This window comes from Mauremys mutica, chromosome 4 (assembly GCF_020497125.1).
Source record: "Mauremys mutica isolate MM-2020 ecotype Southern chromosome 4, ASM2049712v1, whole genome shotgun sequence".
NCBI classification, from domain to species: domain Eukaryota; kingdom Metazoa; phylum Chordata; order Testudines; family Geoemydidae; genus Mauremys; species Mauremys mutica.
This window is the reverse complement of record NC_059075.1, coordinates 103,325,579-103,353,163: the sequence shown is the minus strand read 5'-3', so window position 1 is coordinate 103,353,163 and position 27,585 is coordinate 103,325,579. Positions and strand designations below refer to the sequence as shown.

Here is a 27,585-nt window from a genome sequence, read left to right as displayed (position 1 = left end):
CTCTTGGCGGTGTTTACACTGCAGGTTGGGGCAGCTGGGGCTCTCCCTCGCTGCGCCGGAGTAGCGAGAGGCGGCTGAAACTTGGCGGAGTGTTTTTGCTCACGCTGAATGGAACGTGTCTGGAGCCGCGCCACAGCAACCAAGTGTGTTTTAAAAACAATGCTGCGTGAATGAATGAGGGCTGCTGCGGCTTTGCTTCTTAGACCCGACTGGATTTTATTCATTTGGTTAAAAAAAACAAACCGGAGTGTATTCTCAGGATGTTTCTGCGACGAGGCTTTAAATGGTAGTACAGTAGGATGGGAGGCAAGTGAGAAGTGCAGCTTTATTCAAAAGCAAATTAACAGGAGCTTGAGGACACCTATACTATCCTAAAAGAAGGGGTGTGATCACAATTAGGGCATTTGGAAAGCTGCAGAAAATGTGGGGTAAATTGTGTAGGTGTCCATATTTGGGTTTTGAAGCTCCTACAGGGAAATTGCAGATGTGGTGTATAAATAAACTCTTGTTGCTTTGCACTAGTGGTAATTATATAGATAAGTATTGCAAAGGGGAGAAAGTGGTCTGATGTTTGGGTTTTTATTGAACAACAAACTGGGATAACTTTGTCTATATTTCCATGTACGTTATACCAGACTCCTTGCCACCCTGAATCAAATGATGAAGGTGCCATAATGAATCTATATTTAATACCTACATTGATCTTAAGTATCAGAGGGGTAGCCGTGTTAATCTGGATCTGTAAAAGCAGCAAAGAGTCTTGTGGCACCTTATAGACTGACAGACGTATTGGAGCATGAGCTTTTGTGGGTGAATACCCACTTCGTCAGATTCATCCACGAAAGCTCATGCTCCAATATGTCTTTAGTCTATAAGGTGCCACAAGACTCTTTGCTGCTTTTACATTGATCTTGTGTAGGGTCTGCATTGCTTTTCTATTTGCCCCATAACCCTATACATTCCTCCACATTTTTAATCTACTGTTTAAAATCTCTGTTTGGGAGGGAACATGTTAAAATGAACAATAAACTAGAACAGTTGTGGCAGTGCAATAAAATGGAGGGATCATTATGTCCTAAAAGAAACAAACCCTCTGTCCCCTTATACCTGAAGGAAAGATACTTGCCTAGAGGAAATGTCAATTCTGCAAAACTTATTCTCTTTCAAAGCTGTGGTGCAGCATTACCAGTCACTTCCTGCAAATAGTCAGGATGTAGGCCTATTTAAAAATAAGTGATCACATTCCCATATGTTGGCCTACACAGGAGAAATAGTTCAGGGATGTTCCAAAGTTAAGAAGATCTCATGGATACTATACACTGAGTATTAGGGTACGACCAGACTTATCGATTTATCGGGGATCGATATATTGCGTCTCGTCTATATGCGATATATCGATCCCCAAACGTGCTCCTGTCGACTCTGGAACTCCACCAGGGTGAGTGGCGGTAGCAAAGCTGACGGGGGGGAGCCGCGGCCGTTGATCCTGCACCGTGAGGATGGGAGGTAAGTCAAAATAAGATGTGTCGACTTTAGCTACGCTATTCCCATAGCTGAAGTTGCATATCTTATATCGACCCCTCCCTCCACTCCCCCCCGCACAGTGTAGACCAGGCCTTAGAGCATGCAGCAGAAGTGAAATACTGAGAGATTGACAACCTAAGGACACAATATGCCTTCAAACTGTAGGAGGTAAATGATCTCAACCCATAAATGGAGTCATTTGGAAACTTCTGAGGTTGTGTGCCTGAGGACAGGTGAAGTGGCTTCTGTCTCCTGTCGTATAATAGCTTGGTTTTTTAAAGATAGGTTTCTAGGCTCTTGTTTCAGTTGAATAGCTTGTAATGGGAGTTGTCTACTGAAAAAGTTTGCCTCTTGGGCTAGGAAATTTTAAGAAGATGGCTGTCATTTTGCATATCATATGGCTTTCATGGATGACAGGGCAGGCTCCAGGCACCAGCTGAACAAGCAGGTGCTTGGGGTGGCCAAGGAGAAGGGGCGGCACGTTGGGCTCTTCGGCAGCAATTCAGCGGAGGGTCCCTCACACCCTCTTGGAGGGAAGGACCTGCTGCAGTGGCGTGGTGGAAGTGCCACTGATTGTGATCACGGCCCCCTGCCCCCACCGCTGCTTGGTGCAGCAAAAACCCTGGAGCCAGCCCTGATGGATGTTGTAGTGTTTTTGGGGTGTTCCCAGAAAACCAGTTGTCATTTTACTTGTGCAGCATATGACCTTTGAGATCATGTACTTGGATTTGATATTTTCGAGATGCTTTAGTCATTTTGCATCCTACAAAATGTTTTGGATAATTGAGTATTTGGTGTATTGGCATTCCTTGAAAAACTCCTGCTATATAGGAATTTATTTTCTGTCCTTCTATGTGTGTAATGTATATGGTGCCTAATAAGCTTCAGAGAGATTTGTAGGAGTGGGTACCATTTTGAATCTGCTATGGATAGTTTAGGGGGAGAGAAGTAATCAGTGTTTTTAGGTTGTCATTCCACGAAGAGAGGTTCTTTTCACTTTGCCTGTGCAGACTGCCACGGGACCTAGAAAGTTGTAAAACTTGCTTTGGGTTTCTATTCCAGGAAACTTCACCCAAACTTCACAGTATCAGAGGGGTAGCCGCGTTAGTCTGGTTCTGTAGAAGCAGCAAAGAATCCTGTGGCACCTTATAGACTAACAGACGTTTTGCAGCATGTGTATTCATATTCCTTTTTTAGTTTAATTTATTTTAGTATAATATGTTTTACTTTTATCCTTTGCTCTCCTTCATACACATTATTTCTCTCCTTGTAGTTTAGTTTCCCATGCTGACTTTCTTGAATACTTGATTGCTAATTTTAAGTGTTGACTTTATAAAGGAACACATTTAAAACTTTCCCAAGTCGTCCCTTTATTAGTGACTCATCTCTGAAAGTTTGATTTATTCTGGATGTTGTTAATTTCCATTGTCACTTGAAATAATTTAGGAGAAGAATATATACTTTACACCGGTGGTCCTCAACCTTTTCCGGGTGGCGGGAGCCAGACGACGAGCCACTGAGGACCTTGGCTGGCGGACAAGCATCCACCGAGAAGCATCAACGTCAAGAGGTGTCGCTGCTGAAAAGCCGCAGAAAATCAGTGGCATTTCAGCACTGACACCTCTTGATGCTGCTGCTTTTCAGCGGCATTTTGGTGGATGCTTCTCCGCCGGCCAATACGCAGGTGCACATAGATGCTCCGGCGGGTGCCATGGCACCTGCGGGCCACCGCATTGGGGACCCCTGCTTTATACTTTATATTAACGTATTAACATACATGATAATTAGATGCACCTCACAACCATTCAAACACTTTTAAATTAATCCACTGCATTATACATTAGATGCCATGCAACATGGTGGTAACTAGTAATACCGGAATTTGTACCAGAAAATATCTCACTGCAAAATTAATCCAAGATTAAAAAGGAAACATGATCATGGTAGTAAGAAGGCAATATTTTGATTCAAAAGTAAGGAAGAATTTATTACTGTTTTAACTCTGTTTATGGTCTGTTTACCGTGGGAAAAAAATGTGCTGACTGTAAAGCTCCATTTGGTGATGGTGAGTTTTAAAAAGGACTCCAATTTGCTTCTTCATTATTTAGAAGCTTTGACAATTCTGCATTGTATTACAGATGTGTAACTGATTTTTTTTTCCTTCAAAAGGCAAGTCTGTTTCAAGATGTGGCAATTCTATAGTTACCTGCTTCCTACTATTACTTTTAAGACAGGGTCATCTTTTTCTGCTTTTAGAATTGTCATTTTTTTCTTTTGTAATCAACTAAAATTATTATATTAAGTGGAAATAAACACTAGCAAATGATAGAATAGATTTTTTTCTTGAAAAGTGAATCCTTTATGCAGTATTTATTTTGACTCTTGAGATTAGAATATCAGGAGCTGAACACTCCATTTTTTGTTGTTGTTGGGCAGTTATTGAAATATGTGGAAACACTTGAATTTTTGTTATGTCTTTTCTCTGTAGTATTGTTTAAATGAACACTTCTTAATTAACAGTCACACTAAGTAGTTTTACGTTTAAAATGAGAAATAATTGAAAAGGATCTTTTCTTCTAGTACCTGTTTTAAAACATCTTATTTGATACCATCTTTCAAGCCTTGTTAACCTAGTTCCTTAAAATATCAATCTATTCAAGTTTCAAGGAATACAAATATTGTTAACATTAAACAGGCTCCTTTTAAAGAAAAAAAAAACCACCCCAAACTAAGCAGCCAAACTCTCCAGCCTATTTTTAGCATTTATATAAACTAAGTAGCAATAATAATGTGTTAAAGCTAATGTGAAGCAAAATTGGTTTTACTTTCTAGGGTAAAGCCTCCTTGAGTTCAATTTTTGATTAATTAAGGATGAAATCTATATTTGTAAGCCTGATTAACATTTTTCATCTCATGGGGTCATTGAATGCTGATTTGTGACATAAAAATTAATCAAACCAGTTGAGGAGATGCCTTTCCAAAATGCTGAAAAGACTTGATCTGTTAGAGTATGGCCCACCTGCATCAATATCAGATAAAGGAAACACATGGATTCTTTTAAATTCTGCCTGATTAAAATATATTAAACACACAAGCTTTGTGGAGAAAAGTTGAAACATAATTATTTAACCTGTTGAATTTGATTTTTTTTTTTTGAAGACTGAACACACAGAGAATACAGTGATTAGGGTCACAGAGCAGCGTGCTACATTTAGAGAAGCATTGTTTGGGAAGTGATACTAGAATTTCTGTTTTCTGCCTGGGAGCATCATGGTAGGTGGACTTATGAGAGCAGAGTACAGCGTAAATTGGCATTATTTTCTATTTTCTAATGATTGGTTGTAGCCTCAGGGACAGTTGTTTTTCATCTAGTCATTATAGGATGAGCACAGCATTGATGAATGAGTGCAGCTGTAGTAGAAGTGAATGAAAGCCCTATTAGACTTGCTCAGACTGGTTTCAGCAACTTGAGTTGCTGGCATGTGCAGGTGAATTGGCTTGGTAAATTCTCTGCTTGGGGTAAAGATAAGGTGAATGCAGGGAAAATACTGAAACAGTTGATCAAAGTAGATACACACATACTTAAGCCTTAATGTGTGTTCATTAGGTTAGTGCCTCCACTAAACATCTAAAGGACTTTTAAGCTGAACAAGAACAGGAAGTTCTGTAAATTCTGTTCTTATGTTGCCTTTTTATAGTTTATTAAAAGAACTGAGAGGTATATCTATGTAAAATGCTCAGCCCTCCAAAATAATCCGTTAGGGTAATTGTAACCGGGCTTTATCTGCCCGTGGTAATATAGAAATATGTATGTAACATACAAGAAGAAATTGTGTACTACACTATTAAAACCTTCGGCAGGTGTAGTGAATAGAACTGACTCTAATGGCACCAGTATGTTCAAATGGCAGCTTTGGTATTGAGAAAACTAAGAAATTGTAACTGGAAATCAGCACTTAAAATAGCTCAAGATATTTCATCATTGATTTGTTTTTAAGCAATGTCTGATCTATGGCTTATGTACTAGCTTTGACTCTTCTTCCAGGAAGACTGATCAAAACAGAGGTGTGTTTGTGTTCAGCTAAAGAGTCATTGTTTATAACAACTATGGTATTATTCTTTAATGAGTATTCAGTGTTTTCCTATGTGCTGAAAATATGCATAGCACATCTTTCAAGTGTTTTAGAAGCACATGGCTCTTACTAAATATTACACACAAAAAAACTAGTTTAAAAAAACATTGTTAGGGTTGCAAAGATAAGCACTCAAAAGTGAGCAAATACTAGAATTCTGGTTGCCTGTGCAGCCTAAATTCAACCTCCATATACTTGTGCCTTTATTTACATGATGGCATACTATTTTATTTTTTTTCCCACAGGACCCCTGCTATATTTAGTGCTCAGTTAATGAGCAGCTATTCAACATTTTATTCTCTCCTCCTTGTTTAGTGTGCAGCTGTAGGCCTTAGTACCACCCTGTGAGGAGATGGGAGAGTGTGTGGTGGTGGTGGTGGTGGTGGGGGGCACTATGGATGTGTATTTGATGGATTTGGTCAGATCTGTGGGCCGTCACAGGGGACTTGTTGAAACTGATGGTTAAGATGCTTTCCATTCAGGCTAACTGAGGGAACAATTAAATGTCCCTTTGTTTAGTGAGTGCTGAAACAATAGAAGTTACCGCCCAAAGACTAGACTGAATGCAAACACAGGGAAATGGGTTGTCCTTCTTTATTTCATGGGTTCTTTATTTTAAGAAAGAAAATTGTATTTAATTAAAATAAAAATCCAACTTTTAAATTATTTTTTAATTATTTATTTGTATTTACTGTGACTTCTAGAAATCAGACTCATTGTCAGGCACCCAGAAAATAAGGAACTCACAGTTAATGACTACCTGTGAAAAGTTGTGATTTAAGTGACTTGGCTAGCGTCACATAGAAACTCTGTGGCAAAGGCAGGGATAGAATCTGCTTCTCTATTGCAGCATTCATCTGCCTTAACCATAAAATCATCCAGTCTCTTCCTTCCTGCAATTTCCTGTCTTATTTACTACACACCTTCCAGCTTCTGCAACAAATGAAGCAACAGCCTCCTTCACACACAACCCTGGTTCATCCTCAGAGCTGGTCCAGCCTGTGGAAAAAATAGACTGTATCATAATGCGTATGCACAAGGGGATGAATTATTAAGGTTGCACAGGCCACTTTAATTTGAGCATTTCCTAGATTTTGAGCATTTGACTTTGCAACCTTAATGGATGGGGGTGTGTGTGTGTGTGTGTGTGTAAAATACATGTATAGAGTATAGCATTAGGTTGTAAGCTCCCAGGGTAAGAGACTTGTTTTCCTATTTTGCTGTAAAATACTTGTAAGGGCTGTTTATTGTTTATATAACAATAAATAATAACTTGAATTAAAGCACACAGGATCCAAAATCTGGTTGACTGTGTGTGTTTGCTAACAGTAAAATTTCCTCCTTGTTTAAATGACTTACTACCATATGTTGACTGCACTTCAGAAATTTTTTCTTTATTTTGTATTCAAGGTTATCATTAAAGTTATGCTAAAAATATCAAAGCATAAGCTTCTAAATTTGTTTCCTGTATTTGAAGTAATTTATGGTAAATATGAATGTCCTAATTCTTACCTGTTCTTCAGGGACTGTGTTTTAATTTTGGTTATTTGAAAAGGGGCATTTCTGGTAATTTGCTGCTGAAAATGTGCTAGATGGAAGATACTCTTCACTGATCACTGAAAATATATTTGCATATATACTTTTATTGGGGAGATATGTATTCATGGGAGCTTTTTATTACTTTCAGATATTCTGATCTAAAAGCCTCTCTAAAATGTGAAGATTTAAAAAATGCAGTTCTTAAATAATTTTTTATTTGTAAAACAAAGTCCATCCATAATCTTTCTGTCTGTCATGTAATTCTTTGTTAGAATTTTTCTTGTGATCGTTAAAGCAGCGTTAAAGAGAACTAGAATCTTGGCTACAATTACTGATGTTAAATCCCCAGACCACATGATTCACAAATTATGTCTCTCTTTAAGCAAAAGCGTGAGTGCTACTGTGTGTTTTAGAAATGCTAATCCTAATTGTACTTCATTTTGAAATACATAGTTTACATATCTCAGAATATGCTTCCTAACTAGGGTTGCCAGGTATTCTGCTGGTGTGTCTGGTTTTTAAATATTACAAAATTGGCAGCCCTATACACTGCTCTAATTATAATGACTGCAGTTTTTTAAGAGTGACCCAAACTCATAAAAGGGAAAAGAATTTTTAGGTTGAGACTGGTGTTCTGTTTCAGGTGTCTCCTTGTACTGTAGGTGCAGTTTCAGGTGTCTCCTTGTACTGTAGGTGCAGTTATCAAATTCTGCTTTATAGGAATAAATGCCATTATTTTTGTCTGGAGAAGAATTGTTTAAATGAGGCTATTTCTAGCATATGATAAATAATTGAGTACAATAAAACCAATTAAAATAATAGACTTTCTTCAAGTTTTAAGGTTTGAATGCTAGTGAATGTGTATGTACTGTAATAGTTTTGCTTGGAAATAAAATAATTTGAAGTTTTGTGGGGAAAAAAATCTAAATCTTGTTTTCGAATTTAGCTTTTTCTCTGAGCAGAGAACAAATAGGCTACATCTTCTTGATCCTTAGAACTTCAGAATTTTTTATCTGAAATTAAATACATAGTCATTCATAGTAATACATAAATTTACATAATGCAGTTTTGTTTACACAATTTTACTGCTGTGTAGTTTGAGATGTGGTGAATATATATTATTGATCTTTCATAGTGAAGCATAATGTGTTTCAGATTGCATAGTGTTAAATGTGATATTACATTTCTTGAGTGGTTCTTTACAAGAATGCAATAGAACAGTGCTAAAACGATACACACTTAATATAGCCAATGAAATACATCAATTTCTAGTGAGGCATTCTAGTGTAAAGTATTAAAACGCTCTCTTTTGGAACATAAAATGTTCTATGGTAAAGTAAAGCAATATATTCTTCTTAACTCAAATTTTGTATTGGTTTTCTCCCCTTATTATTTTATAGAATATGCTTCTGTGTTTATAATAATTTTGCCTGCAGCTATGCAATTCTCTGGACTTAGTTGTAGTTCTGAGAGAATTGAGCAGCTAGCTGATTAAGAAAAAAATTCTTGAGAGCTACAATATACGGTACAACAATAAGGATTTTTGTTGTTCCTTTCAGAGTCAGATGATTTGATGCTTTTTTTTCCCTCTTGTGATGTAGTATTAGTTTAAAATATTGTATACGGAATATCTGTAGTATTTTCTCTCAAAGTTATTGTTTGGTTAGAGCTGTTTAGAAAGGTGGTGGAAAAATTTTAATTAAAAGCTTGACAAATTTTTAAAAAAACTCAGTAAGCTGTATTGGCAAGTATGCAATCTGTTTTACTGGTAAAACTTCCTGTCTCTTGAAGGCCAAAATATTTGCGATGTGATTTTTATTATGATGCAGAAGTAGTGTCCACAATGTGTTGGTTGCTATACAAAAACAAAAGGTATAGTTCCTACCTTCAGTAATAGAAGTCATGGCTTTTAATACTGCCTGTTGCTTTAATATCTCTTTTTGTTGTTGTTAGACTGCTCCTTTTCCCACATTGTTATGACTGACAATTTTACAAGACTGCCCTGGGATATTGCATTCAGAAGCAGAACTTACATTTTCTACTCTAAAGTTTTATTATTTAAAAAAGAAAAAAAGCTTTTGATTCCCTAGAATTATCTGGCTAGTCTCCCAACTCTTCTCTTTTTGATTGTCTGCCATACCTAAGGACATTCTGTGTACTGTAATACTTAGAGTGATGGTTTTGCTAACTTGTTTAGACAGATGCAAAAACGAATTACTAAGACAGTATATTGTAGGGATGAGCTTTTCTGCCTTTTACATCTAATTCCTCCTTCCCCCATTGCTTATATTAGTTTTATCTTTAATTTTAAAGCCTTATAAAATGAATTACAAATACATCCATGAGATAAATGCACTTGAATAGTACAGAATTTTCTGATTTGTGTGTGGTTTACTTAAATTGATCTGGTCAAGGAGATTTCTATTATGTTATTTACGGTAACTCCCAGAGGCCCAGTGTTGTGTAAACAGAGGTGAGCACTCTGTGTTTTGCCTTCTTGGTTAAAGTGGTAATTTTGAGTAACTCTGCATAGATTATTCAAATCTGACTAAGAGCAAAGTGAGCTGCTAATTTTTTACTATTTTTTTTAAATATGGTAGAAATATAAAACTACATAACGGAGTTATTGGCTTTTGCAAACCCACAGATTTGTTTCAAAATGGAATATGTTGTACACATTGTGAAATTGACATTTGCCTCTCAAGTGTTCTGCCAGTATTTGTGGTATCAGGTGACAATTGTAACAGTAATAGGCAACAAAAAAAATTCAGACAAATGTAATTTTTTTAAGCCGGTGTCCTGTTAAGCTGCTTTTTTTGTAGTTAAGTATGTACTATGCAGATTTAACCTCTGAACACCTGAGTTCAAAGGGAAAAAGGGGTTGGTCTTATCCGAATGCCTATACTAATAAATCTTATTACACCGCATTTCCCAGAATGGTTAGTCACGTTTGACAGTTGAGCGATATCATGAGAGATGCTTCATGAATATGCTTTTGGCTGATTAGTAAAGCAACATTTTCTTCATATTTGCCTGTAGATGAGGTGCCATAATACTAGTTGTTTGGATGGGGAAATAGGATTGACAAAGGTCAGAAGAAATCAGTTACTGCAGAATGAAAGGACATTTTGGACAGAGCCATGTTCAGATGCCTGGAAAGCTACATCAACAATAAATACCTAGCTACAAAATTACTCTTAATAATGTGATTAGAGAGTGACTTTCTTAGACATTTACTAACAGTCATTTTCCATGTATTGATGATTTTCCAGGCCTGTTTCCAGCCCCGATTATTAAGTCTGGTGTCCGGTTACCTGGATCATTAAGAAAATAAAAGTTAATGGTTTAAATCAGCAAATGATATCCAATAAATGAACAAATATTCCTGGCTCACTGTGTATCTCTCCATTCCCATGTCTCTTCAGGTAGGGATTTTTTTTTTTTAAGGCTCAATGGGCACTGTGCTAGTTGCTTCCTAATATGAAGATTTGCTGCTTATTTTAGGATCCAAGGTAATGATCTTGTTAAATAGGGCAGTAAAATGTCTTTACTTTCTTTCTCACAGGGAACATTTTGTGTCTAGCAGAGAGATGCCAGTGGTTTTCAAACTGCGGGTCGCGACCCACTACTGGGTCATGGTGGCTCTGGTCAGCACCGCCATCTGGGTCATTAAAAGTCCCATCAGTGGTGCTGCCCTGCTAAGGCAGGCTAGTCCCTACCTGTTCTGACACCGCGCTGTGCCCCGGAAGTGGCCAGCAGCAGGTTCGGCTCCTAGGCTACATGGGGCTCTGCGTGCTGCCCGAGTACCGGGGAGCTTGGGGGTGGGAGTTTCAGTTCCTCACTTGAAAAACATTTCCATCCAGCACTGAGATGAATTTATAATAAAACAAAAATAAGTTTATTAAGAACAGAGATTTAAGTGATACTAAGCAAAGATAGTAGAAACAGGAAATGGTAGAAATAAAAAAAAAGTATAACATGCTTCAAAAAGACTGCATGTACCTTTGGCAGGCTCCAAACAAAGCTTTGTCCAAAGCCGTTTTCTCACATGCAGCTACTTCTTAGCATCACTGACCAACATTGTTGGGGATCCATTGTTCATGGATGCAAAGAGTGCTTACCTCCTTGTTCCCTCAGTGATGAAGAACCAGAATGTATTTTTGCTTCTCCTTCTATTACCGAAATTTTGTTTTTATCACCAGAGTCTGGATGAATCCCTGGGGCTCAGACTCCAGTATCTTCTCATGCTGAGTTCACATCCTTATGTTAATTTGTTTCTCCTGTTCACCTCTGTTGCAAATGAACTGCTTTGGTATTACCATGCTCAATTTATATTAGAGACAGAGAGATAACTGTCTTCCCTCTTGTCTGGAAGAAAACCTGTTTCTCCCTTTGTCTGGTTACAGACTTTAAAGCATAGTGTCAGTAACCACATTTCCTAATATAGTGTTTAATACATAAATTTCACAATGTTAATGACTGATGTGTTACCAGCTTTCATGTGATCTTTCACGACATTCTTTATAGATAGATATTATGACAGCAGTGTGTTAGGTGTAGTGAGTTTATCAGGCCTGATGAGATACTGACAGAGCAGTGAACCACCAGTGGTTCATAGTGTCCATTTTTCAGTATTGGTGGTGCTTGGAATGGTATAAACAGTACTATAGGTAGGGCAGGGCATTTTTATCAGTGTCACAAAAAATGTATGAGACACAATAGTAAGCCACCACCCCCACAAACCCCAAAACAAACAAACAAAAAAACCCAGACTCCCCCCCCCCCCGGTATCTTGCCTGTGCATCATAGGGTAACAATAGTAAGTCTAAAGGATTTAGGAGCACAAGTGCCATTGACTTTCAGATTCTTCAGGAGTCTTTGAAAATCTCCCCTCACCCCAAAAGTCTGGAAATGGACATATGGACAACTGCAATTGTATACATTCACATTAGAAAGTACATAAGAAATTGATCTTTAATTGAACATTCTGTTTTTCAAATATTCTACTTTTCTACACACACTTCCTGTGAACTCAGACCTAGCATTATTGTAGCAGAGTGAGCTGGGCCCTTAAAGGGCCCGTCTTTGCTTCAGAGCTAACTTGAGTGTGGATGACTTCTCTGCAGATGTGCCACTATAGCTTGATGGCGCAGACAGTACAGTGATGGACGGGTTTTTCCTGTTGCTGTAGTTAATATCCTGAGAGGTGTTAGTGGTGTCTACACTGGGGCTTAGGTCACCTTAACCACATCTCTCAGGGTTATGAATTTTTCACACCACTGAGTGACATAGCTAGGTCGACCAATGTTCTAGATGTAGACCAGGCCTTAGTCCAACATGATGAGAATAGCCACATTGTAGTCTACTTGCTACTGTACTACAGTGCAATGCTATGTGATGCTAAGACTTCTGGGGGTACAGCCTTCATTTTTTAGTGCTGAAGTAAACTGAGACACTATAAATTCTTTTGCAGTGAATTGAGAGAGAACTTAGCTATCTTTTCTGAGGTTGAGAGCCAAAGTGGTGTTTGTCTGATTAAAATGACTGAGTTCTGTGCAGTTACTGCTTGTGAATATGGGGTTTCAATGCCGAACCCGCCTGCATGAATTGATAAGTGACTAGTGAAGACTAGTACTAAGAGTGGATGTTGCCACCCTGGGTTGGTACTGAGGGTTTGACCCTGTAAGTACAGACAATCTGGGGTACAGCAGAACCTCAGAATTATAAACACCAGAGTTATGAACTGACCAGTCAACCACACATCTCATTTGGAACTGGAAATACACAATCAGGCAGCAGCAGAGACCCCGCACTCCCTCCCTCCGCCAAAAAAAAAAAAAGCAAATACAGTACAGTACTGTGTTAAACATAAACTACCTTTTAAAAAAAAGGGAAAGCAGCATTTTTCTTCTGGATAGTAAAGTTCAAAGCTGTATTAAGTCAATGTTCAGTTGCAAATTTTTGAAAGAACAACCATAACGTTTTGTTCAGAGTTACAAACATTTCAGAGTTAATGACAACCTCTGTTCCCAAGGTGTTCGTAACTTGGAGCTACGTACGGTAGAACCTCACTCAGTAGGATGACCAGATAGCAAGTGTGAAAAATTGGGACGAGGCGGGGGGTAATAGGAGCCCATATTAAAAAAAAGCCCCAAATATCAGGACTGTCCCTATAAAATCAGGACATCTGGTCACCCTATCACTCAGGGATCTGAGAATTGTAGTTCCTGTTGGGGTCATGTGATGGTCATGCGACCAGGCACAGTATTATAAGGGAAGCCTATGGCTCAGTACAGGGAGACTCATGGAAGCGCAAAATGGCTGAGTGAGTTTGGACAACAGATTTGAGAACGAGCTCCTAGTCGCCAACTTCATGAATAATCTGGGTTTCTGCCAAATTGTTTGAACTTGCATCAGTTGCATGAAAATGCACTCAAGAAGATCAGTTAATGAATGTGCTCGTAGTGGTTTAGCATTGTAGGTGCAAAGCTTCCCCCTCTCGCAGTAAGGCACAGATATTTGGTGTCTAAAAATGAATGTGATCGTTCAGACCTGACCTCTTCTCAGAGGCTTTGTATTTCAGTACTTACAAATGAACTGCTGCATTGTTAGTCTTTTGCAGATTAATGCTTAAATAGTGTCATATTTGCTAAAACCTAAGTAAAGCAACATTCCGCCTTCAAAATAGGTGAAATGTAAGAATGCCATAGCCAAAGTCCTTTGACACAGTGTTACTGGAAAGGTTTGTGGTGTTCTTGATGTAGAAAAGTAAAATTTACAGTTGAAAGTGTAATATTTAATAGTTCTTCTGGAAACTGACTTCTTGATTGATATTCTTCTGACACCATTGTCCCTTCTCTGCTGAGTGTTAGCATATATTGGGAGGTCAGCGGATTAGGTGGTTGCTTGCATATGGATTTCTTGTTGCAGGAGATTTCAGTGATGTGAAGTCTTCAGTCTGGGTATTTTCTTAGTGTAACTTATTTTATTTATGCTATATACACAAGGTCTTGAACAGAGGAGGTCAAACAGTGCGCAGGAAATCCCTTGGCCAAAACACTAGTGCTCAGTTCCCACAGAGCAACTCTCCCCAAGAACTGATTGTAGTTTAGAGAGATTAAGGCTGAAAGCAAACTCTCCTACTGCTTGCAAGTTACCCAAAAGGAAACTCTATCACAAAATTAATAATGGAGCATTTTTTCAAAGCCTGAGCAATATTTGCTCCCTAAGAAAAATAACTTGTATAACTATGTAACAGCCATTTGGTGTCTCCCCCATAACAATATTTTATGTTTAGAGTTCAGTTATGAATATGAAAATAAATGAATGTGCTATTAAATATTTCACTTTGGATAATTGAGAAGTTCTCACCCTTGAAAGTGGAGTGAAAGTAATATTTATATACTGAAAACTACAAAAATATAGCTAATGCGCATAAATATTCATTTATGCAATTTTACTTTGTCACCTTTTTATTTTTTGGCTGACATATTGGACTGTTTAGACATTTTCTAAATTACATAAAATTATAACAGTATTCTGAAACAATTAAAATTATTTCTGTTGAATTCAAAACTTTGTTTAAATGTTTATCAGATACAAAGTTTTTCATTGCATAGGAATCCAGCTTGACAGTGCTGACAGCCAAGAATAAAGTCACATGCAGTCAGGGCTTTGGAGCTGTGCTCCGGCTCCGCTCTAGCTCCAGGCAAAAACCTGCAGCTCCTCTGCTCTGGAGCTGCTCCGCGCTCCAGCTCTGGGCTCCGCTCCAAAGCCCTGAATGCAGTGACAAAATAAGATTGTAGATCAGCTTTCTTTTTTAGGTCCAGTAATATTGTAAAACTTTGTTGTAATTAACATTTTGAAAGGCTATGATTAAAACTATGTGAGTGCAAAATAGGCTATTATTTTATTCAAATATCTCTTAATAGACTTTAATAAAAATAGAGGAAATCTCTTTGGAACTGTTAGATTAATGCTAGATTAATATATATACACTAATAATTTCAATTACGGTAGATTTTACATTTCTTATATGGAATGTAGTTACTATTGTAAATAATGATTGTGACAATGTCTGTGAAGAACAGAAATCCAGTTATAAATCAAGTTGTGAGCCTGATTAATCTTTAGAGGCTTTCTGACCACTTTGAATGTTTATAATTTTTCTTGTTTATTTAAAGAATAGATTGTACTGGGGCCAGTTCACCGCTCCAAGCCAATGGGGGCTGCGGGAAGCTGCGACCAGCACATCTCTCGGCCCGTGCCGCTTCCAGCAGCTCCCATTGTCCTGGAGCGGTGAACCGCGGCCAGTGGGAGCTGCGATTGGCCAAACCTGCGGACGTGGCACGTAAACAAACTGGCCCGGACCGCCAGGGTGCTTACCCTGGTGAGCTGTATGCCAAAGGTTGCCGACCCCTGGATGCTGCTTTTTTATGCTGGGTTTATCAGTAGTTTTGAGAGAGGAACTGTGACTGAAATGTATTTAAGTGCTCATCGGTACTTTTGAGTGTGTTTTTAAGGTGATGGGATAAATTAATATAAACATACCTGTAAATATTAAAACTACATTAAGCATTTGGAAACAAATAGTTTTATTGCTGTATTTGTAAAGCTCTGCATTAATTGCTGCAAAATTATACTAATTTTAAAACAAAATTGTTTTATTAAAAACAAATAACTGCAATCTGGTACTTGTACATGAAGTAATTAGCAGTATAGCAAAATGTCTTTAGCTTCATTCTCTCAATTTTCCTGTTTTTGAACTAGGAAGAATGGGCTCCTATAGACTTCTCTCTAATAATTCACTTATGAATTTTCTTGATGTCACCCTAGTTTAATGTTTTGAAATATATGCTTAAATGTCTTTCTAATTTATGAACTGAGGTTGGTACTAAATTTGTACCTTAAATTAATAGCTTTCTCTAAGTTATAAAAATAAACAATTGTGCTACTGTAATCTGGATTCCACAACGTCAACTCGGCATGTTCTCTCTTAGGATGTCCTAAGCCTATTGAATGTTGCATGCAGAGAGCCAGTGTGGCACTAATGATTTTCTTACATAGTTAAGTAATCTGAATGCTTGTTTTTAATAATGCTGTTCAGTCAGATTTGGCATGGTTCATTGTGGAATACATTCTTTCTGCTGTTGGTGTAGTTACTGTATTGAGAAGCAAATTTCTGTTTTTTATTGTGCTGTCTCTTTCAGAATAATGTCCTTTTGTGCCATGATCTACCAGTTTTTATGATTTGTTTGCTGTCTGTTATCTTGACAGCTCTGTTTTTAAAAAAAAGTCTAGGCAACAATCTATTTCATTGATTATGAAAAATGTTCAAAATACAACTAATGCATATATTTTCAAAGAAGAAATGACAGATGAATGAATGGATGCTGAAAAGAGGATTTTTCGGAACAAATTTTCTAGGTGGATACTTTCAGCACACTTTCCTTAATAAATTTGCTATTTCACTTTAAGGCTGTTGCTGAATTCACAAACCTTATTGCAGCGGATCTGTTACAATGCATCTGCTGTTATATAATTCAGCTATACTTTGTTGTTCTCATTCACTGGTAAGAACAGCTTTTCATTCATTAGGAAGGACTTTTTATCTCTAAGGTAGCACTTAAAAGTGCAGTGAGGAACTACTCCCATGTTTACCCAAGACTGTCTTTAAAAGGTTAGTTTTCTTTGCAGCTTGTTTCATAATTTCATGCGGATGTGTTCCATGCTTTACACTGGTTTATGAAATACAACGTATGTCTTCACTGCCCTCTTCCCCTCCCCCCCCCCAAAAAAAGAAAAAAAAAGAAAAGTGTGTTCTTAACTCAGTTTAAAATAGCAGTGAAGACAAGGCAACTTGACTTTTAACTCGGGTTAGCAGCTTGAATTAAAGCCTATAGGAGAGCATGGGCAGAACTTGAGCTGCTAACCCAAGTTTAAAACCAAGATGTCTTCATTGCTGTTTTAATCTGAGTTAGTTAACTTGGGTTAGGTAACCCAAGTGAAAAATACACTTTTTTAGTAAAAGTATACCTAGAGTCAAAAATTTGAGGAAAACTGCCAGACCTCCGAATTCAGTTTTTTACAAGGAAACTCTTTCACAAAGAAAACAAATGTGCAGGCAAAGTTATTTGTAGTCCATGGTTGACTTTTTTCACATCAGATTGGTGAATATATGTTCATATAAAAATTATTAGCACAGTTGGCATTAATTAAGCCTAAATTTTGGAAGCCATGATAGAAACTCAGTTTGGACTGTGCCATGAGACAGAATTACTCTCACCATAAATGTTTCTCTTGGTCAGTGCTGAGTAACATTTGCAGGTCAATATAAAGATACTTGCACTTTTGTTACTGTGGGCTTGGCTACACTTACAAGTTGCAGCGCTGGGAGTTACAGCGCTGGTCATGCAGCTGTGGAAGGGCCAGCGCTGGAGTGTGGCCACAGTGACAGCTACCAGCGCTGCAGTGTGGCCACACTTGCAGCACTTTCCAGCGCTGTATTGAGAGGTGCATTGTGGGCAGCTATCCCACAGAGCACCTCGTCCCGTTTTGGCGCCGTTTTGGCGCTGAGTATTGTGGGAAGGGGAAGGAAGTGTGCGGGTCATTCCGCTTCCTGTTTGCCAGCGCCCCGTGGTGCATCGCTTCACATCCCAGCATTCACTCTTTCCAGCAGCGTTTGGCGCCATTGTGAGTGTCTTTCTGTTACTCTCTGTGTGAATCGCGATTTCTGTGGCAAATGGAGCCCGATCTGCTGAGGACTCTGCTGATGAGTGTCACCAGCACAACACGTTTGGCAGTCCAGCTATTCCTTCAGCTCCAAAGTGACAGTGAGGATTCCGACGATGATATCAATATGGATTTGCCTGCCGCGTGTGACACTAAAGTGCTTGCGGCATTTACGGAAATGCTCAGCACCGTTGAACGCCGCTTTTGGGCTCGGGAAACAAGCACTGAGTGGTGGGATCACATCGTCATGGAAGTCTGGGATGATGAGCAGTGGCTGCAGAACTTTCGTATGAGAAAAGCCACTTTCATGGGACTGTGTGCTGAGCTCGCCCCCACTCTGCGGCGCAAGGACACAAGATTGAGAGCTGCCCTGACGGTGGAAAAGCGAGTGGCTATTGCAATCTGGAAGCTGGCAACTCCAGACAGCTACCGGTCGGTCGGGAACCAGTTTGGTGTGGGAAAGTCGACCGTGGGAATCGTTTTGATGCAAGTTTGCAAGGCAATTAATCGCATCCTGCTAAGAAAGACCGTGACTCTGGGGAGCGTGCAGGACATTGTGGATGGCTTTGCACACATGGGTTTCCCTAACTGTGGAGGGGCGATAGATGGGACGCATATTCCTATTCTGGCCCCCCCCCCCCACCTGGCATCAGAGTACGTTAATCGGAAGGGGTATTTCTCTATGGTTCTCCAGGCGCTTGTGGATCACCGCGGGCGTTTCATTGACATTTACACAGGCTGGCCTGGAAAGGTGCATGATGCACGCATCTTTCGGAACAGTGGCCTGTTCAGGAAGATGCAGGCAGGGACTTTTTTCCCAGACAGGAAGATCACAGTAGGGGATGTCGAAATGCCCACTGTGATCCTTGGAGACCCCGCGTACCCGTTACTGCCTTGGCTCATGAAACCCTATACAGGGAAGCTTGACAGGAGCAAGGACCGGTTCAACTACAGGCTGAGCCGGTGCAGAATGACTGTGGAGTGTGCTTTTGGGCGTTTAAAAGCCCGCTGGCGTTGCTTGTATGGGAAGCTAGACTTGGGGGAAAGCAGCATCCCCGCGGTTATATGCGCTTGCTGTACCCTCCATAATATTTGTGAAGGGAAGGGTGAAACATTCAGTGAGGCATGGACCACCGAGGTTCAAGTCCTGGAGGCTGAATATGCACAGCCAGAGAGCAGGGCTAATAGAGAGGCCCAGCACAGGGCTACAAGGATTAGGGATGCCTTGAGGGAAGAATTTGAGGCTGAAAGCCAACAATAATGTTTGCTGCCTTGCATGGGAGTGAATTGCACTGCTTACACTGTTATTCTATTATCCATAATAATAATATGATTTGTAGTGCCTCTTTCTTTACTGGGCTAAGGTATCTTTCACTATCTGCTATAATAAAGACTGTTTTCAAAGCCAAGAATTGTTTTATTGAAAAGAAAAAAACTTCCTTGACAGACAGACAGACACACAACATTTCATGAACACAAGAGGGCAGGGGTGTGGGTTGGTGAACTGTACAGTCACAAGTTTGCATATGCCCTGTCTGGATTGCTGTTTAATGAATCCTGCACTTCAGGGTTCATATACTGCATGGTGATGGGGGTTGAATGCAGAGGGTAAGGGTGGTGGTAGGTATCAGGGCTGGTTGGGGAACATACAGGTGTTGGAGGCAGCTGGTGGTGGTAAGAACCTGGATGCTGGGGAAAGGTGGTTTGAGCTGACATTGGGGCACAAGGCACAAAGGACGGGGCGGGTGGGGGAGTAGCACGGTAGTGCTCTGCTTGCATGGCAACGAGTGACTCTATAGACTCCGCTTGGCGCTCCAGGATGCTTAGCAGCCGCTCCGTGGTTTTCCTCTTGGCCACTGCATTTCTCTTGCGTGTCCTGCTTTCTTTCTCTCGCCAATCCTTCAAGTCCTTACTCTCTCGAGCAGACTGATTAAGAACAGTTTTCAGCATGTCTTCTTTGCTCTTTCGGGGATTTTTTCTCAAATTTTGAAGCCTCTGTGATGTTGAACATCTGGGCAGTCCAGTAGTCAAGGTCACTGTAGAAACAGAAATGACAACATTTAACACGGGCAGCATTGTATCCACTATCTCCAGACATGAATTGTTACACTGAGGGAGTGAGTTCTTATTTAAGCATTCTTTTACCCACACGCATAACACTACAGAAGCCACGACATGGTGAGTGAGCAGTGCTTATATGGGGAGAAGTGGGGCTTGGGTGTAAGAGGGGAGCTGGTTGCTTCGGGTAATCTGGAGTGCTAGAGGGGTTGAGTGAAATGCAGATGCAGGGGTGATCTTATCTCCCTATCTCTTCACTAAAGAGTCTCCCAACATTTTTCACAGGACTTAATCCTGGAAGATGTTTCCCTACTGCGAGTCACTAGGGAACAGCGGGGGGCTCTTTTAGAGCAATGTGGATTCCGCCCGGGACCCTATGCGGCTTGCCTGTGTTCAGAAATGGTCCCCCCACCACTGGCAGAAGAGTGGCGCGGACGCGTCACCGTCACTGGGACAAGGGACACAGTGGCTCTGCCTATAAACCTGCGCAGGCATATTGCCCACGCTCTGGATGAAGCTTTTGCTGAGATAACTGAGGCAGATTACCGCGACGTGATAGACCACATCAACGGGCTATTCCACATCTAGAGGCTGGCATGCATGCATCCATAACCCCCCCTCCTCTCCAGAAACATTTCACCCAGAAAATAAAAGCCGCTTACCGGTAACACGCTCCTCTGCTTGTCCTTCTGCAACTGCTGGCTGCTGCGATTGGGTGCTTTCCTCCTGGCTTGAGAAGAGCTCCTGGCTGCATGCCTCCAGGGAATCTGCGGTTTCTTCCCCCATGCCAGGAGCTTCACTCGCGGTTTCCTCCCCCCCCCACGCCTCCGCCTCCGCCGCCTCCTCCGCCTCCTCCTCCTGTCCCCCAGCCTGCTCAGAAGTGTCCATCGTTATCCTGGGATTGGCAGTGGGGTCACCCCCAAGTATCTCATCCATCTCCCTGTAAAAACGGCAGGTCGTGGGAGCAGCTCCGGATCGTCGATTCCCCTCTCGGGCTTTGTAATAGGCACTCCGCAGCTCTTTAATTTTCACCCTGCATTGTACTGCGTCCCGATCATGGCCCCGATCCAGCATGGCCCTTGATATCTGCTCAAAGATATCGTAATTCCTACGGCCGGAGCGCAGCTGTGCCTGAACAGATGCCTCACCCCAAACACTGATGAGGTCCTGCAATTCACCAGTGCTCCATGCTGGGGCTCGTTTGCCGCGTGGAGGCATGGTCACCTGTAACTGATTAAAACTGATTGCACTCCACACCTGGCTGCAGCAAACAGGAAGGAGATTTTTAAATTTCCCGGGGCATTTACAGGGCGGGTCACCTGAGCCAAGAGCAGTAGAGTGCAAACTGATGTGCAGAGTGGCTGAACAGGAATTCTGGGATACCTCCTTATTCCCTGGAGGACAGGTAAAGCGCTGGTGAGTGTCCACACCTGCTGGGCAGCGCTGGATCACCAGCGCTGCACTCCTTATACCCCTGCCGGGATGGGTTTTCAGCCAGCGCTGCAACCAGGGAGTTGCAGCGCTGGTTGTGCCCTGCAAGTGTGGACGGGGTGTTGTTGCAGCGCTGGAAAGCCTCCACCAGCGCTGCAACTTGTAAGTGTAGCCAAGCCCTTATATTGTACGTGTATGTGGGTAAATACAGAACTTAAGTCTCTTTCTGCCAGTCCAGCACCATATACATGTTAAGACCTGAAATTGGTTTAAAATATTTTTTTAGAAAAGCTGAAAAGCCATTCCATCTGTGTGTGTGTGTGTGTGTGTGTGTGTGTAAAAAAAAAAATCACAAATGAGGGGGCTGCATGTTGATGAATCATTTGTTTCAAAATATAACAATAGACCCTATACCAGCAAAAGAAATTATGGGGACTTCATACTTTACAAAAATCCTTGGAAATTACAAAGAGATAAGTCTGGGCATTGCTAAATCTAAAAGTCCTCAAAAAGTACACCAGGCACAACGTGTTCAGTATGAAGACTTTATCAGCTCTTTTGACCATATCATGGAATCTGATTATACGAGTAGATTGTCCATCAGTAGACATGTAATATATGTCAGTAGACATCAGACTTGTGGAATTGATATACAAAATATGACCTGTTCTCATTTGTCAAATGTATACAGAGATACTGTTAGTAATAATTCACCTCAATCAAGACATATATAGACAATAGAAAAGCAGATTCTACAGAAGTTTTATAAAGAAACTCCTATCTTGTGTTGACTCTAATAAGCTTTTATAAAGCCCTTGGATATCACAGTGATAGTCATAGCATAGACTTAGTTATTCTTACTGCAGAAGAGTCCACCTTCCTTCAAGACAGTGAATAGCTGCTGAATGCTGTGTTCAGGTAGTACTCGTAAAATTGTGATGTATTAAATGACTTTTCCATAAAAAGGTGGGTGGGGACAAAATTTTGAACATTTATATATGATGTATTGTATCCTATCAAGCAACATTATTTATGGCTTCGCCTAACATGACTCAGTGTCAGTTCTTTATATAATAAATCTTTTTCCATTGTTGTTTCTGTCTCCTAATTTAGACCATAACTTCTCCTAGGAAAGGCATTTACTTCACCAAAGTGATAACACTATGTGTGGATTGGAATATGTCTATGTCTTGTTAAACCTTATCACGTGGCCAAGTGACTCTTCCTATGCAACAGTTTGAGACCTTGCTGTAACCTTTTGTATTTTATAAAAGGGTAGGAGGATCATGAATGGTTGGGTACAAGAGATCTCATACATGACTTTCCCAAACCTTTCATTTGTTCTTATATTATACACATGATTCTCTTGAAATAGCTAGGAGCTGGAAGAGCCTTCTGGACATTGCATTGCATATGAACACTCCATATAGCCTACTGCTGAGATTTCCATATCTGTTGCTGTGGCAGGAAACATAGTAACTTTAAAAAACAAACACCAAAGCACAGTAAGAGTTAACTAGACCAGATGTGCGCTCATGGAGTTGTTTGATCATTTTACAGCCAATGAGGATGGTATGTATCCATGGCCTATTATAGGAAAAACTAACCTTGGCAATGACATGCGTGTCCACATTTGCAGTGGTTTGACAGTAAGTCACATTTATTTGCGAAGAAGTGTGTGTACGTTTTTTGTTTGGAGTATAGAATGGTTGCCTCACAAAATACAGCAGTGTATTTTATTTTTGTGAGACCTTCTACATGTGGTGATCTGGGTGGGGAAAAGTTTCATTTTAACATGAAAACTGTCCTTTTTAGAGAAGACGGTGCTTGATTTTGTATAAATATTGTTTGAGCAATAGTTCTTGGAAATACACTTGGATTTCTCTTAGGCTCGGATTCTAATTTTTGCACTTCAGAGAGTTAGTAGATAGTTCAGATTGTTAAATATTTGTATTTATTTTGATTTGTTTGTCAGGTATCTTGTTTACAAAGATTTAGAAATTAAAAAGATAGTAAAGGTAGTATAGCCAATAAAAGCTGACTTTGATAATGATCTCAAGAGCATGTTAAATTTTTTCTCCTCTACCTCTTTTTAAATCCTCTTTAAACTTGTCACAAAACCACGACTGTTACTCCTGGGAGAATTCTATGCCACTGCGCAGAACTCATGTCCTCCCCCACAGATTTTTGTTTTCCCAGCAGAAAATAGATTCTGCCAGGGAGGTTCAGCAATTACACTTTTGTCCACCAGGGGCTGCTGTGGTGCCAGAAGAGAGGGAAGCTGGCTCAGGGCTGGAACAGCTAGACATGAAAAGGGAGTGAACAGTGGCTGCCTTCCTCACCACACATTGCCCCTGGGGCCAGGTGAGGAGTCTCAGGATATGGGGAGAACAAGACAGAGGAGGACACATGGGGTTGCTGGGGGGTGGTGGTGTCACAAAGACTGGGATTCAAAAGGGCTAGTGGTGGGACAGACTAGGGTGGGGCACAGGAGCTAGTGGAGTGACAGCATTGAGCTGAGTGGGGTTGGGTTGAGGGTGCAGGGACACATGGGGAGAGGAGGTGCAAGGACACGTGGTCATGGGCAAATGTGCCTGACTGACTGGGAGAGGCTAGGAGTCAGCCAGAGTCTGCATGTGAGAGGCTCCCCAACTCCCTAAGAATCCCCCGCCCAAAAAACTTTCATACTCCTCCAATCCACACTCAACAGCCCTCCAGGTTCACTCCCAGGCTCCTTCCCAGCAATCACTTCTCTCTCCCTCATCTCCCTCATCTCCTCCATTACCCCTGACTCCCCCCAAGTCTTTGCATCATGTCTGAGGGGTGCGGGAAATACATTTAAATACAGTTGAAACAAATTTTTACTCAAAGTGCTGTATTAATATGCCTAGTAAGGAAACTCTTTGTCAAAAAACATTTTTTGTTGTCTGTATTGTTACAGACATACTTGCTGAAAGGTATTTTGAAATAAATTACCAAAATAATTGAAAATAGCATGATTATATTCTGTTGTTTTGACAAAATTTGCAGAATTTTAAAATATTGTGTGCAGAATTTTTAATTTTTTGGTGCAGAATCCCCCCCAAGAGTAGACTGTTAGCTGAAGAAACAAGTGCAGACACAGTATGATAGATGGTTCCATTGCATTGACAAGGTTATTCTTTCTCTGACAGTCACATCTGTGGGTTTTTTTTTTAATGGGTGATGAGTTGTTTGGTGTAAAATAAATGTATCAGAATATTATTTATCTTGTCTGTCTGCCTTGACAGTGTCCTCTAAAAATTAAGTTTATTTAGTCATTAACGTATTGATTTTATAGTGCCTATGGCTTTGTGAGTTGGGCACTTCTAGAACCATGTTTTATGAAATTTGTGTTTGTTTTTGCTTTCAAACAAAAAATAAAACTGAAGATACCTTATATCTCTTGAAATTTACTAGACTACTGTAAATACCAAGGGAAACAAATATTAAAAATGAAGAGTCATACTCTGAGCAAATTCATAATGGAAGAATGCTTGCTGATGATTTGTCCTGGAGATCACCACAAAAACTGACACCAAGAACATACAGTCTTACCAACAGTGGGGTCTAGCTGCAAGGCAGTTTCTCTGATAGCAAGGTCCCAGAATAGTCGAGAAATTTTACAGACGGTCTTTCTTAATTTTTTGGGGTTTGAGTTCTGCTGAGAGTTATGTGGAAGATTCATATAAACCTTCTTCTCACCATTGTCTTTGTTGGGGGCTGTGCAGATTAAACTTTTGGTTTGGAAATTCAAAAATAAACAGTATTCTCTTCTGTAAATCAGTGAAATAGTTAATGTTTGCCTTATCTTACCTCCTACAACCTTACTGTAATCTGTTCTCTCACAACTTTGTACATTGGCATGTTAGTTTCTGGTAATTTACTGGTGCTGAGTTTGCGTGGGCATAAACTTTCAATTATAGATCATGTGAGAACAATTAAGTATCACTATGTGTGCCTCCTAGGTTCCATTCAAGCAACTGAGTTGTAATCAACTGAAAAAGTATTAGACATACTGTATTAAGCAACAATCCAGAAGAAATGCAGGAATGTGTAAACAGAGCTCTGATTTGTTTTTGGAGAACATTGTTGTGGATTAATTGTCACAAGGTGGTAGTAGTACAAAAGAGGAGGAGAACCCTGTGAAAAAGGTAAAGTTAGCAGTAGATGTGTAAGAACAAAACTAGTTATGACTTTGCGAGTAGAGGGGAAGATAAACTACTCCAAGTTAAAACAGAAAAGGTGTAAAGTACTCCTTTCTGAGAATATTGTAGCTTTGGGAGTGCAATAGACATGTACACCTCTAATGATGAAGCAGTCCCTTATTCTAATAGAGGAAGCAATATTGTCAGTACTAGCAAACCTTAGTGTCACCCCTGTAATTGAGACATTAAGCTTTAACGTACGCCTCTTATTTGTTGCTGGAATTTTAAAGGCTCCAAAGTCCTCATGATTTCTGGGTATTTGCCGGAATGTATACATTTTGTCAGTTCTCTGTTTCATGAATTCTGCCAACCAGCAATAGAGTAGGTACTATGAAATCTATGTAATATTGTAAAAGTGGAGGCTTGGGGGGAAGATAAGAGGAACCTTCCCAAGAAGCAAGCTTGTACTGGCAGGGCAAAAAAAGTATATGGAGATTTTAGAAGGTAAAATGGTTAGTGTTAGTTATTCTTGCCAAATAATTTAATCTTTTATCCTGATCTTCACCTTTCACACCATGCCTCACCAGTTCCCAGAAGTCACTTCTTTTCTACTTTGTTAAACCCACAATGTCTGTCTGTCTAGCTGTTTGTAAGCCTTTGACTGCCGCCATGCTGCTAGCCCAGGGTACTGACGGTGAAGAGAGCAGTACTCAAATAAGTGAATTCGACTGCACTTTTTTCTTTTTTTTTAAGGCCTAGGGGGAGGGAAATATAGAATGCCAAATAATGGCCCACTCAGCTTAGTGTTTGACTAAAAGCAGCTCTTTGCTTGAACAAACTCTGTTATTTAAAGGAATATTGTCAAAACAAGTTGTCTGAGCTACCAACCCCCCCTTACATTACTACACTTCATATATAAAAATATTTTTAAAACCTCACGTTATATAGTTTCCTTACTTTTTGCGTTTGTTCATTTTGCATGTTGAAACTAGTTATGCTTCTCTTTCTTCAGCTGTGCTTTAGGGTTCTCCTGCACTAGTATAATGCTTTAGTCACAGTGTTTGGGTTGTAAATACTATAATGATGTTCACTTAAAAAATTAAATACTTTTCAATGAATTTGAGTCATATAAATGTTTCTCTTTTGCAGTGTTAAATCCACATTTGGGGCCCACAAATGGGAATGAGTTTTTTTAATAAGTGAAGGATTTAAATTTAAAACAAATTCTGATGGGTTTTATAGTTTTACTTTCTGTACATTTTTGATGCTGTATTTGTCTACATGTTTTCACTGTGGTTTAAGTAACTGTCTTGAGTACAGCAGTGAATTTGTATAATCTTGAGATTGATTTATTCATTCATAACCTTAAATAAGTATTAAGATTAAGTCTATTTTTATAATCTGTCTCCCCACCCCATGGATAAAACTTGCTTGGACTTCCTAGGTAAGGAACCTGGGGTTACTCAATCAGGGGTGGCTCCAGGCACCAGCACGCCAAGCACGTGCCTGGGGCAGCAAGCCACGGGGGGCGCTCTACCGGTCGCCGCGAGGGCTGCAGGCAGGTTGCCTTCGGCGGCATGCCTGCGGAGGGTCCACTGGTCCTGCGGCTTTGGCGGACCTCCCACAGGCGTGCCGCCGAATCCGCGGGACCAGGGACCTCCCGCAGGCAAGCCGCCGAAGGCAGCCTGCCTGCCATGCTTGGGGCGGCAAAATACCTAGAGCTGCCCCTGTACTCAATTTACTTTACAAAGGCCATGGCAAAAGGGAGGATTGGCTTTTACCAAATGTTAAGAACTATTATGAGGCTAATCAGTTTCAGAAATCCGGTGTACTGGATAACACCAAACACTAATAAGCACTGGGGAGAGATGGAATAAGATCATTATTGTGCAGTCAAACTCCACATGATCCCCTGGATAAAGAAATCCAATAGGCCAAAATCAACATATAATCACCCTTTTATAAAAGCAACAATAGAAACTTAGCTTTTTAAATAAATTATC

At 40.1% G+C, this 27,585-nt stretch overlaps 1 protein-coding gene across 5 annotated transcripts in view; it reads left to right on the top strand.

Moving 5' to 3' along the window:
- PLEKHA7 (pleckstrin homology domain containing A7) overlaps positions 1–27,585 on the top strand; it is a 370,306-nt gene that overhangs the window by 67,540 nt on the left and 275,181 nt on the right. The gene's annotated exons all lie outside the window — the stretch shown is intronic.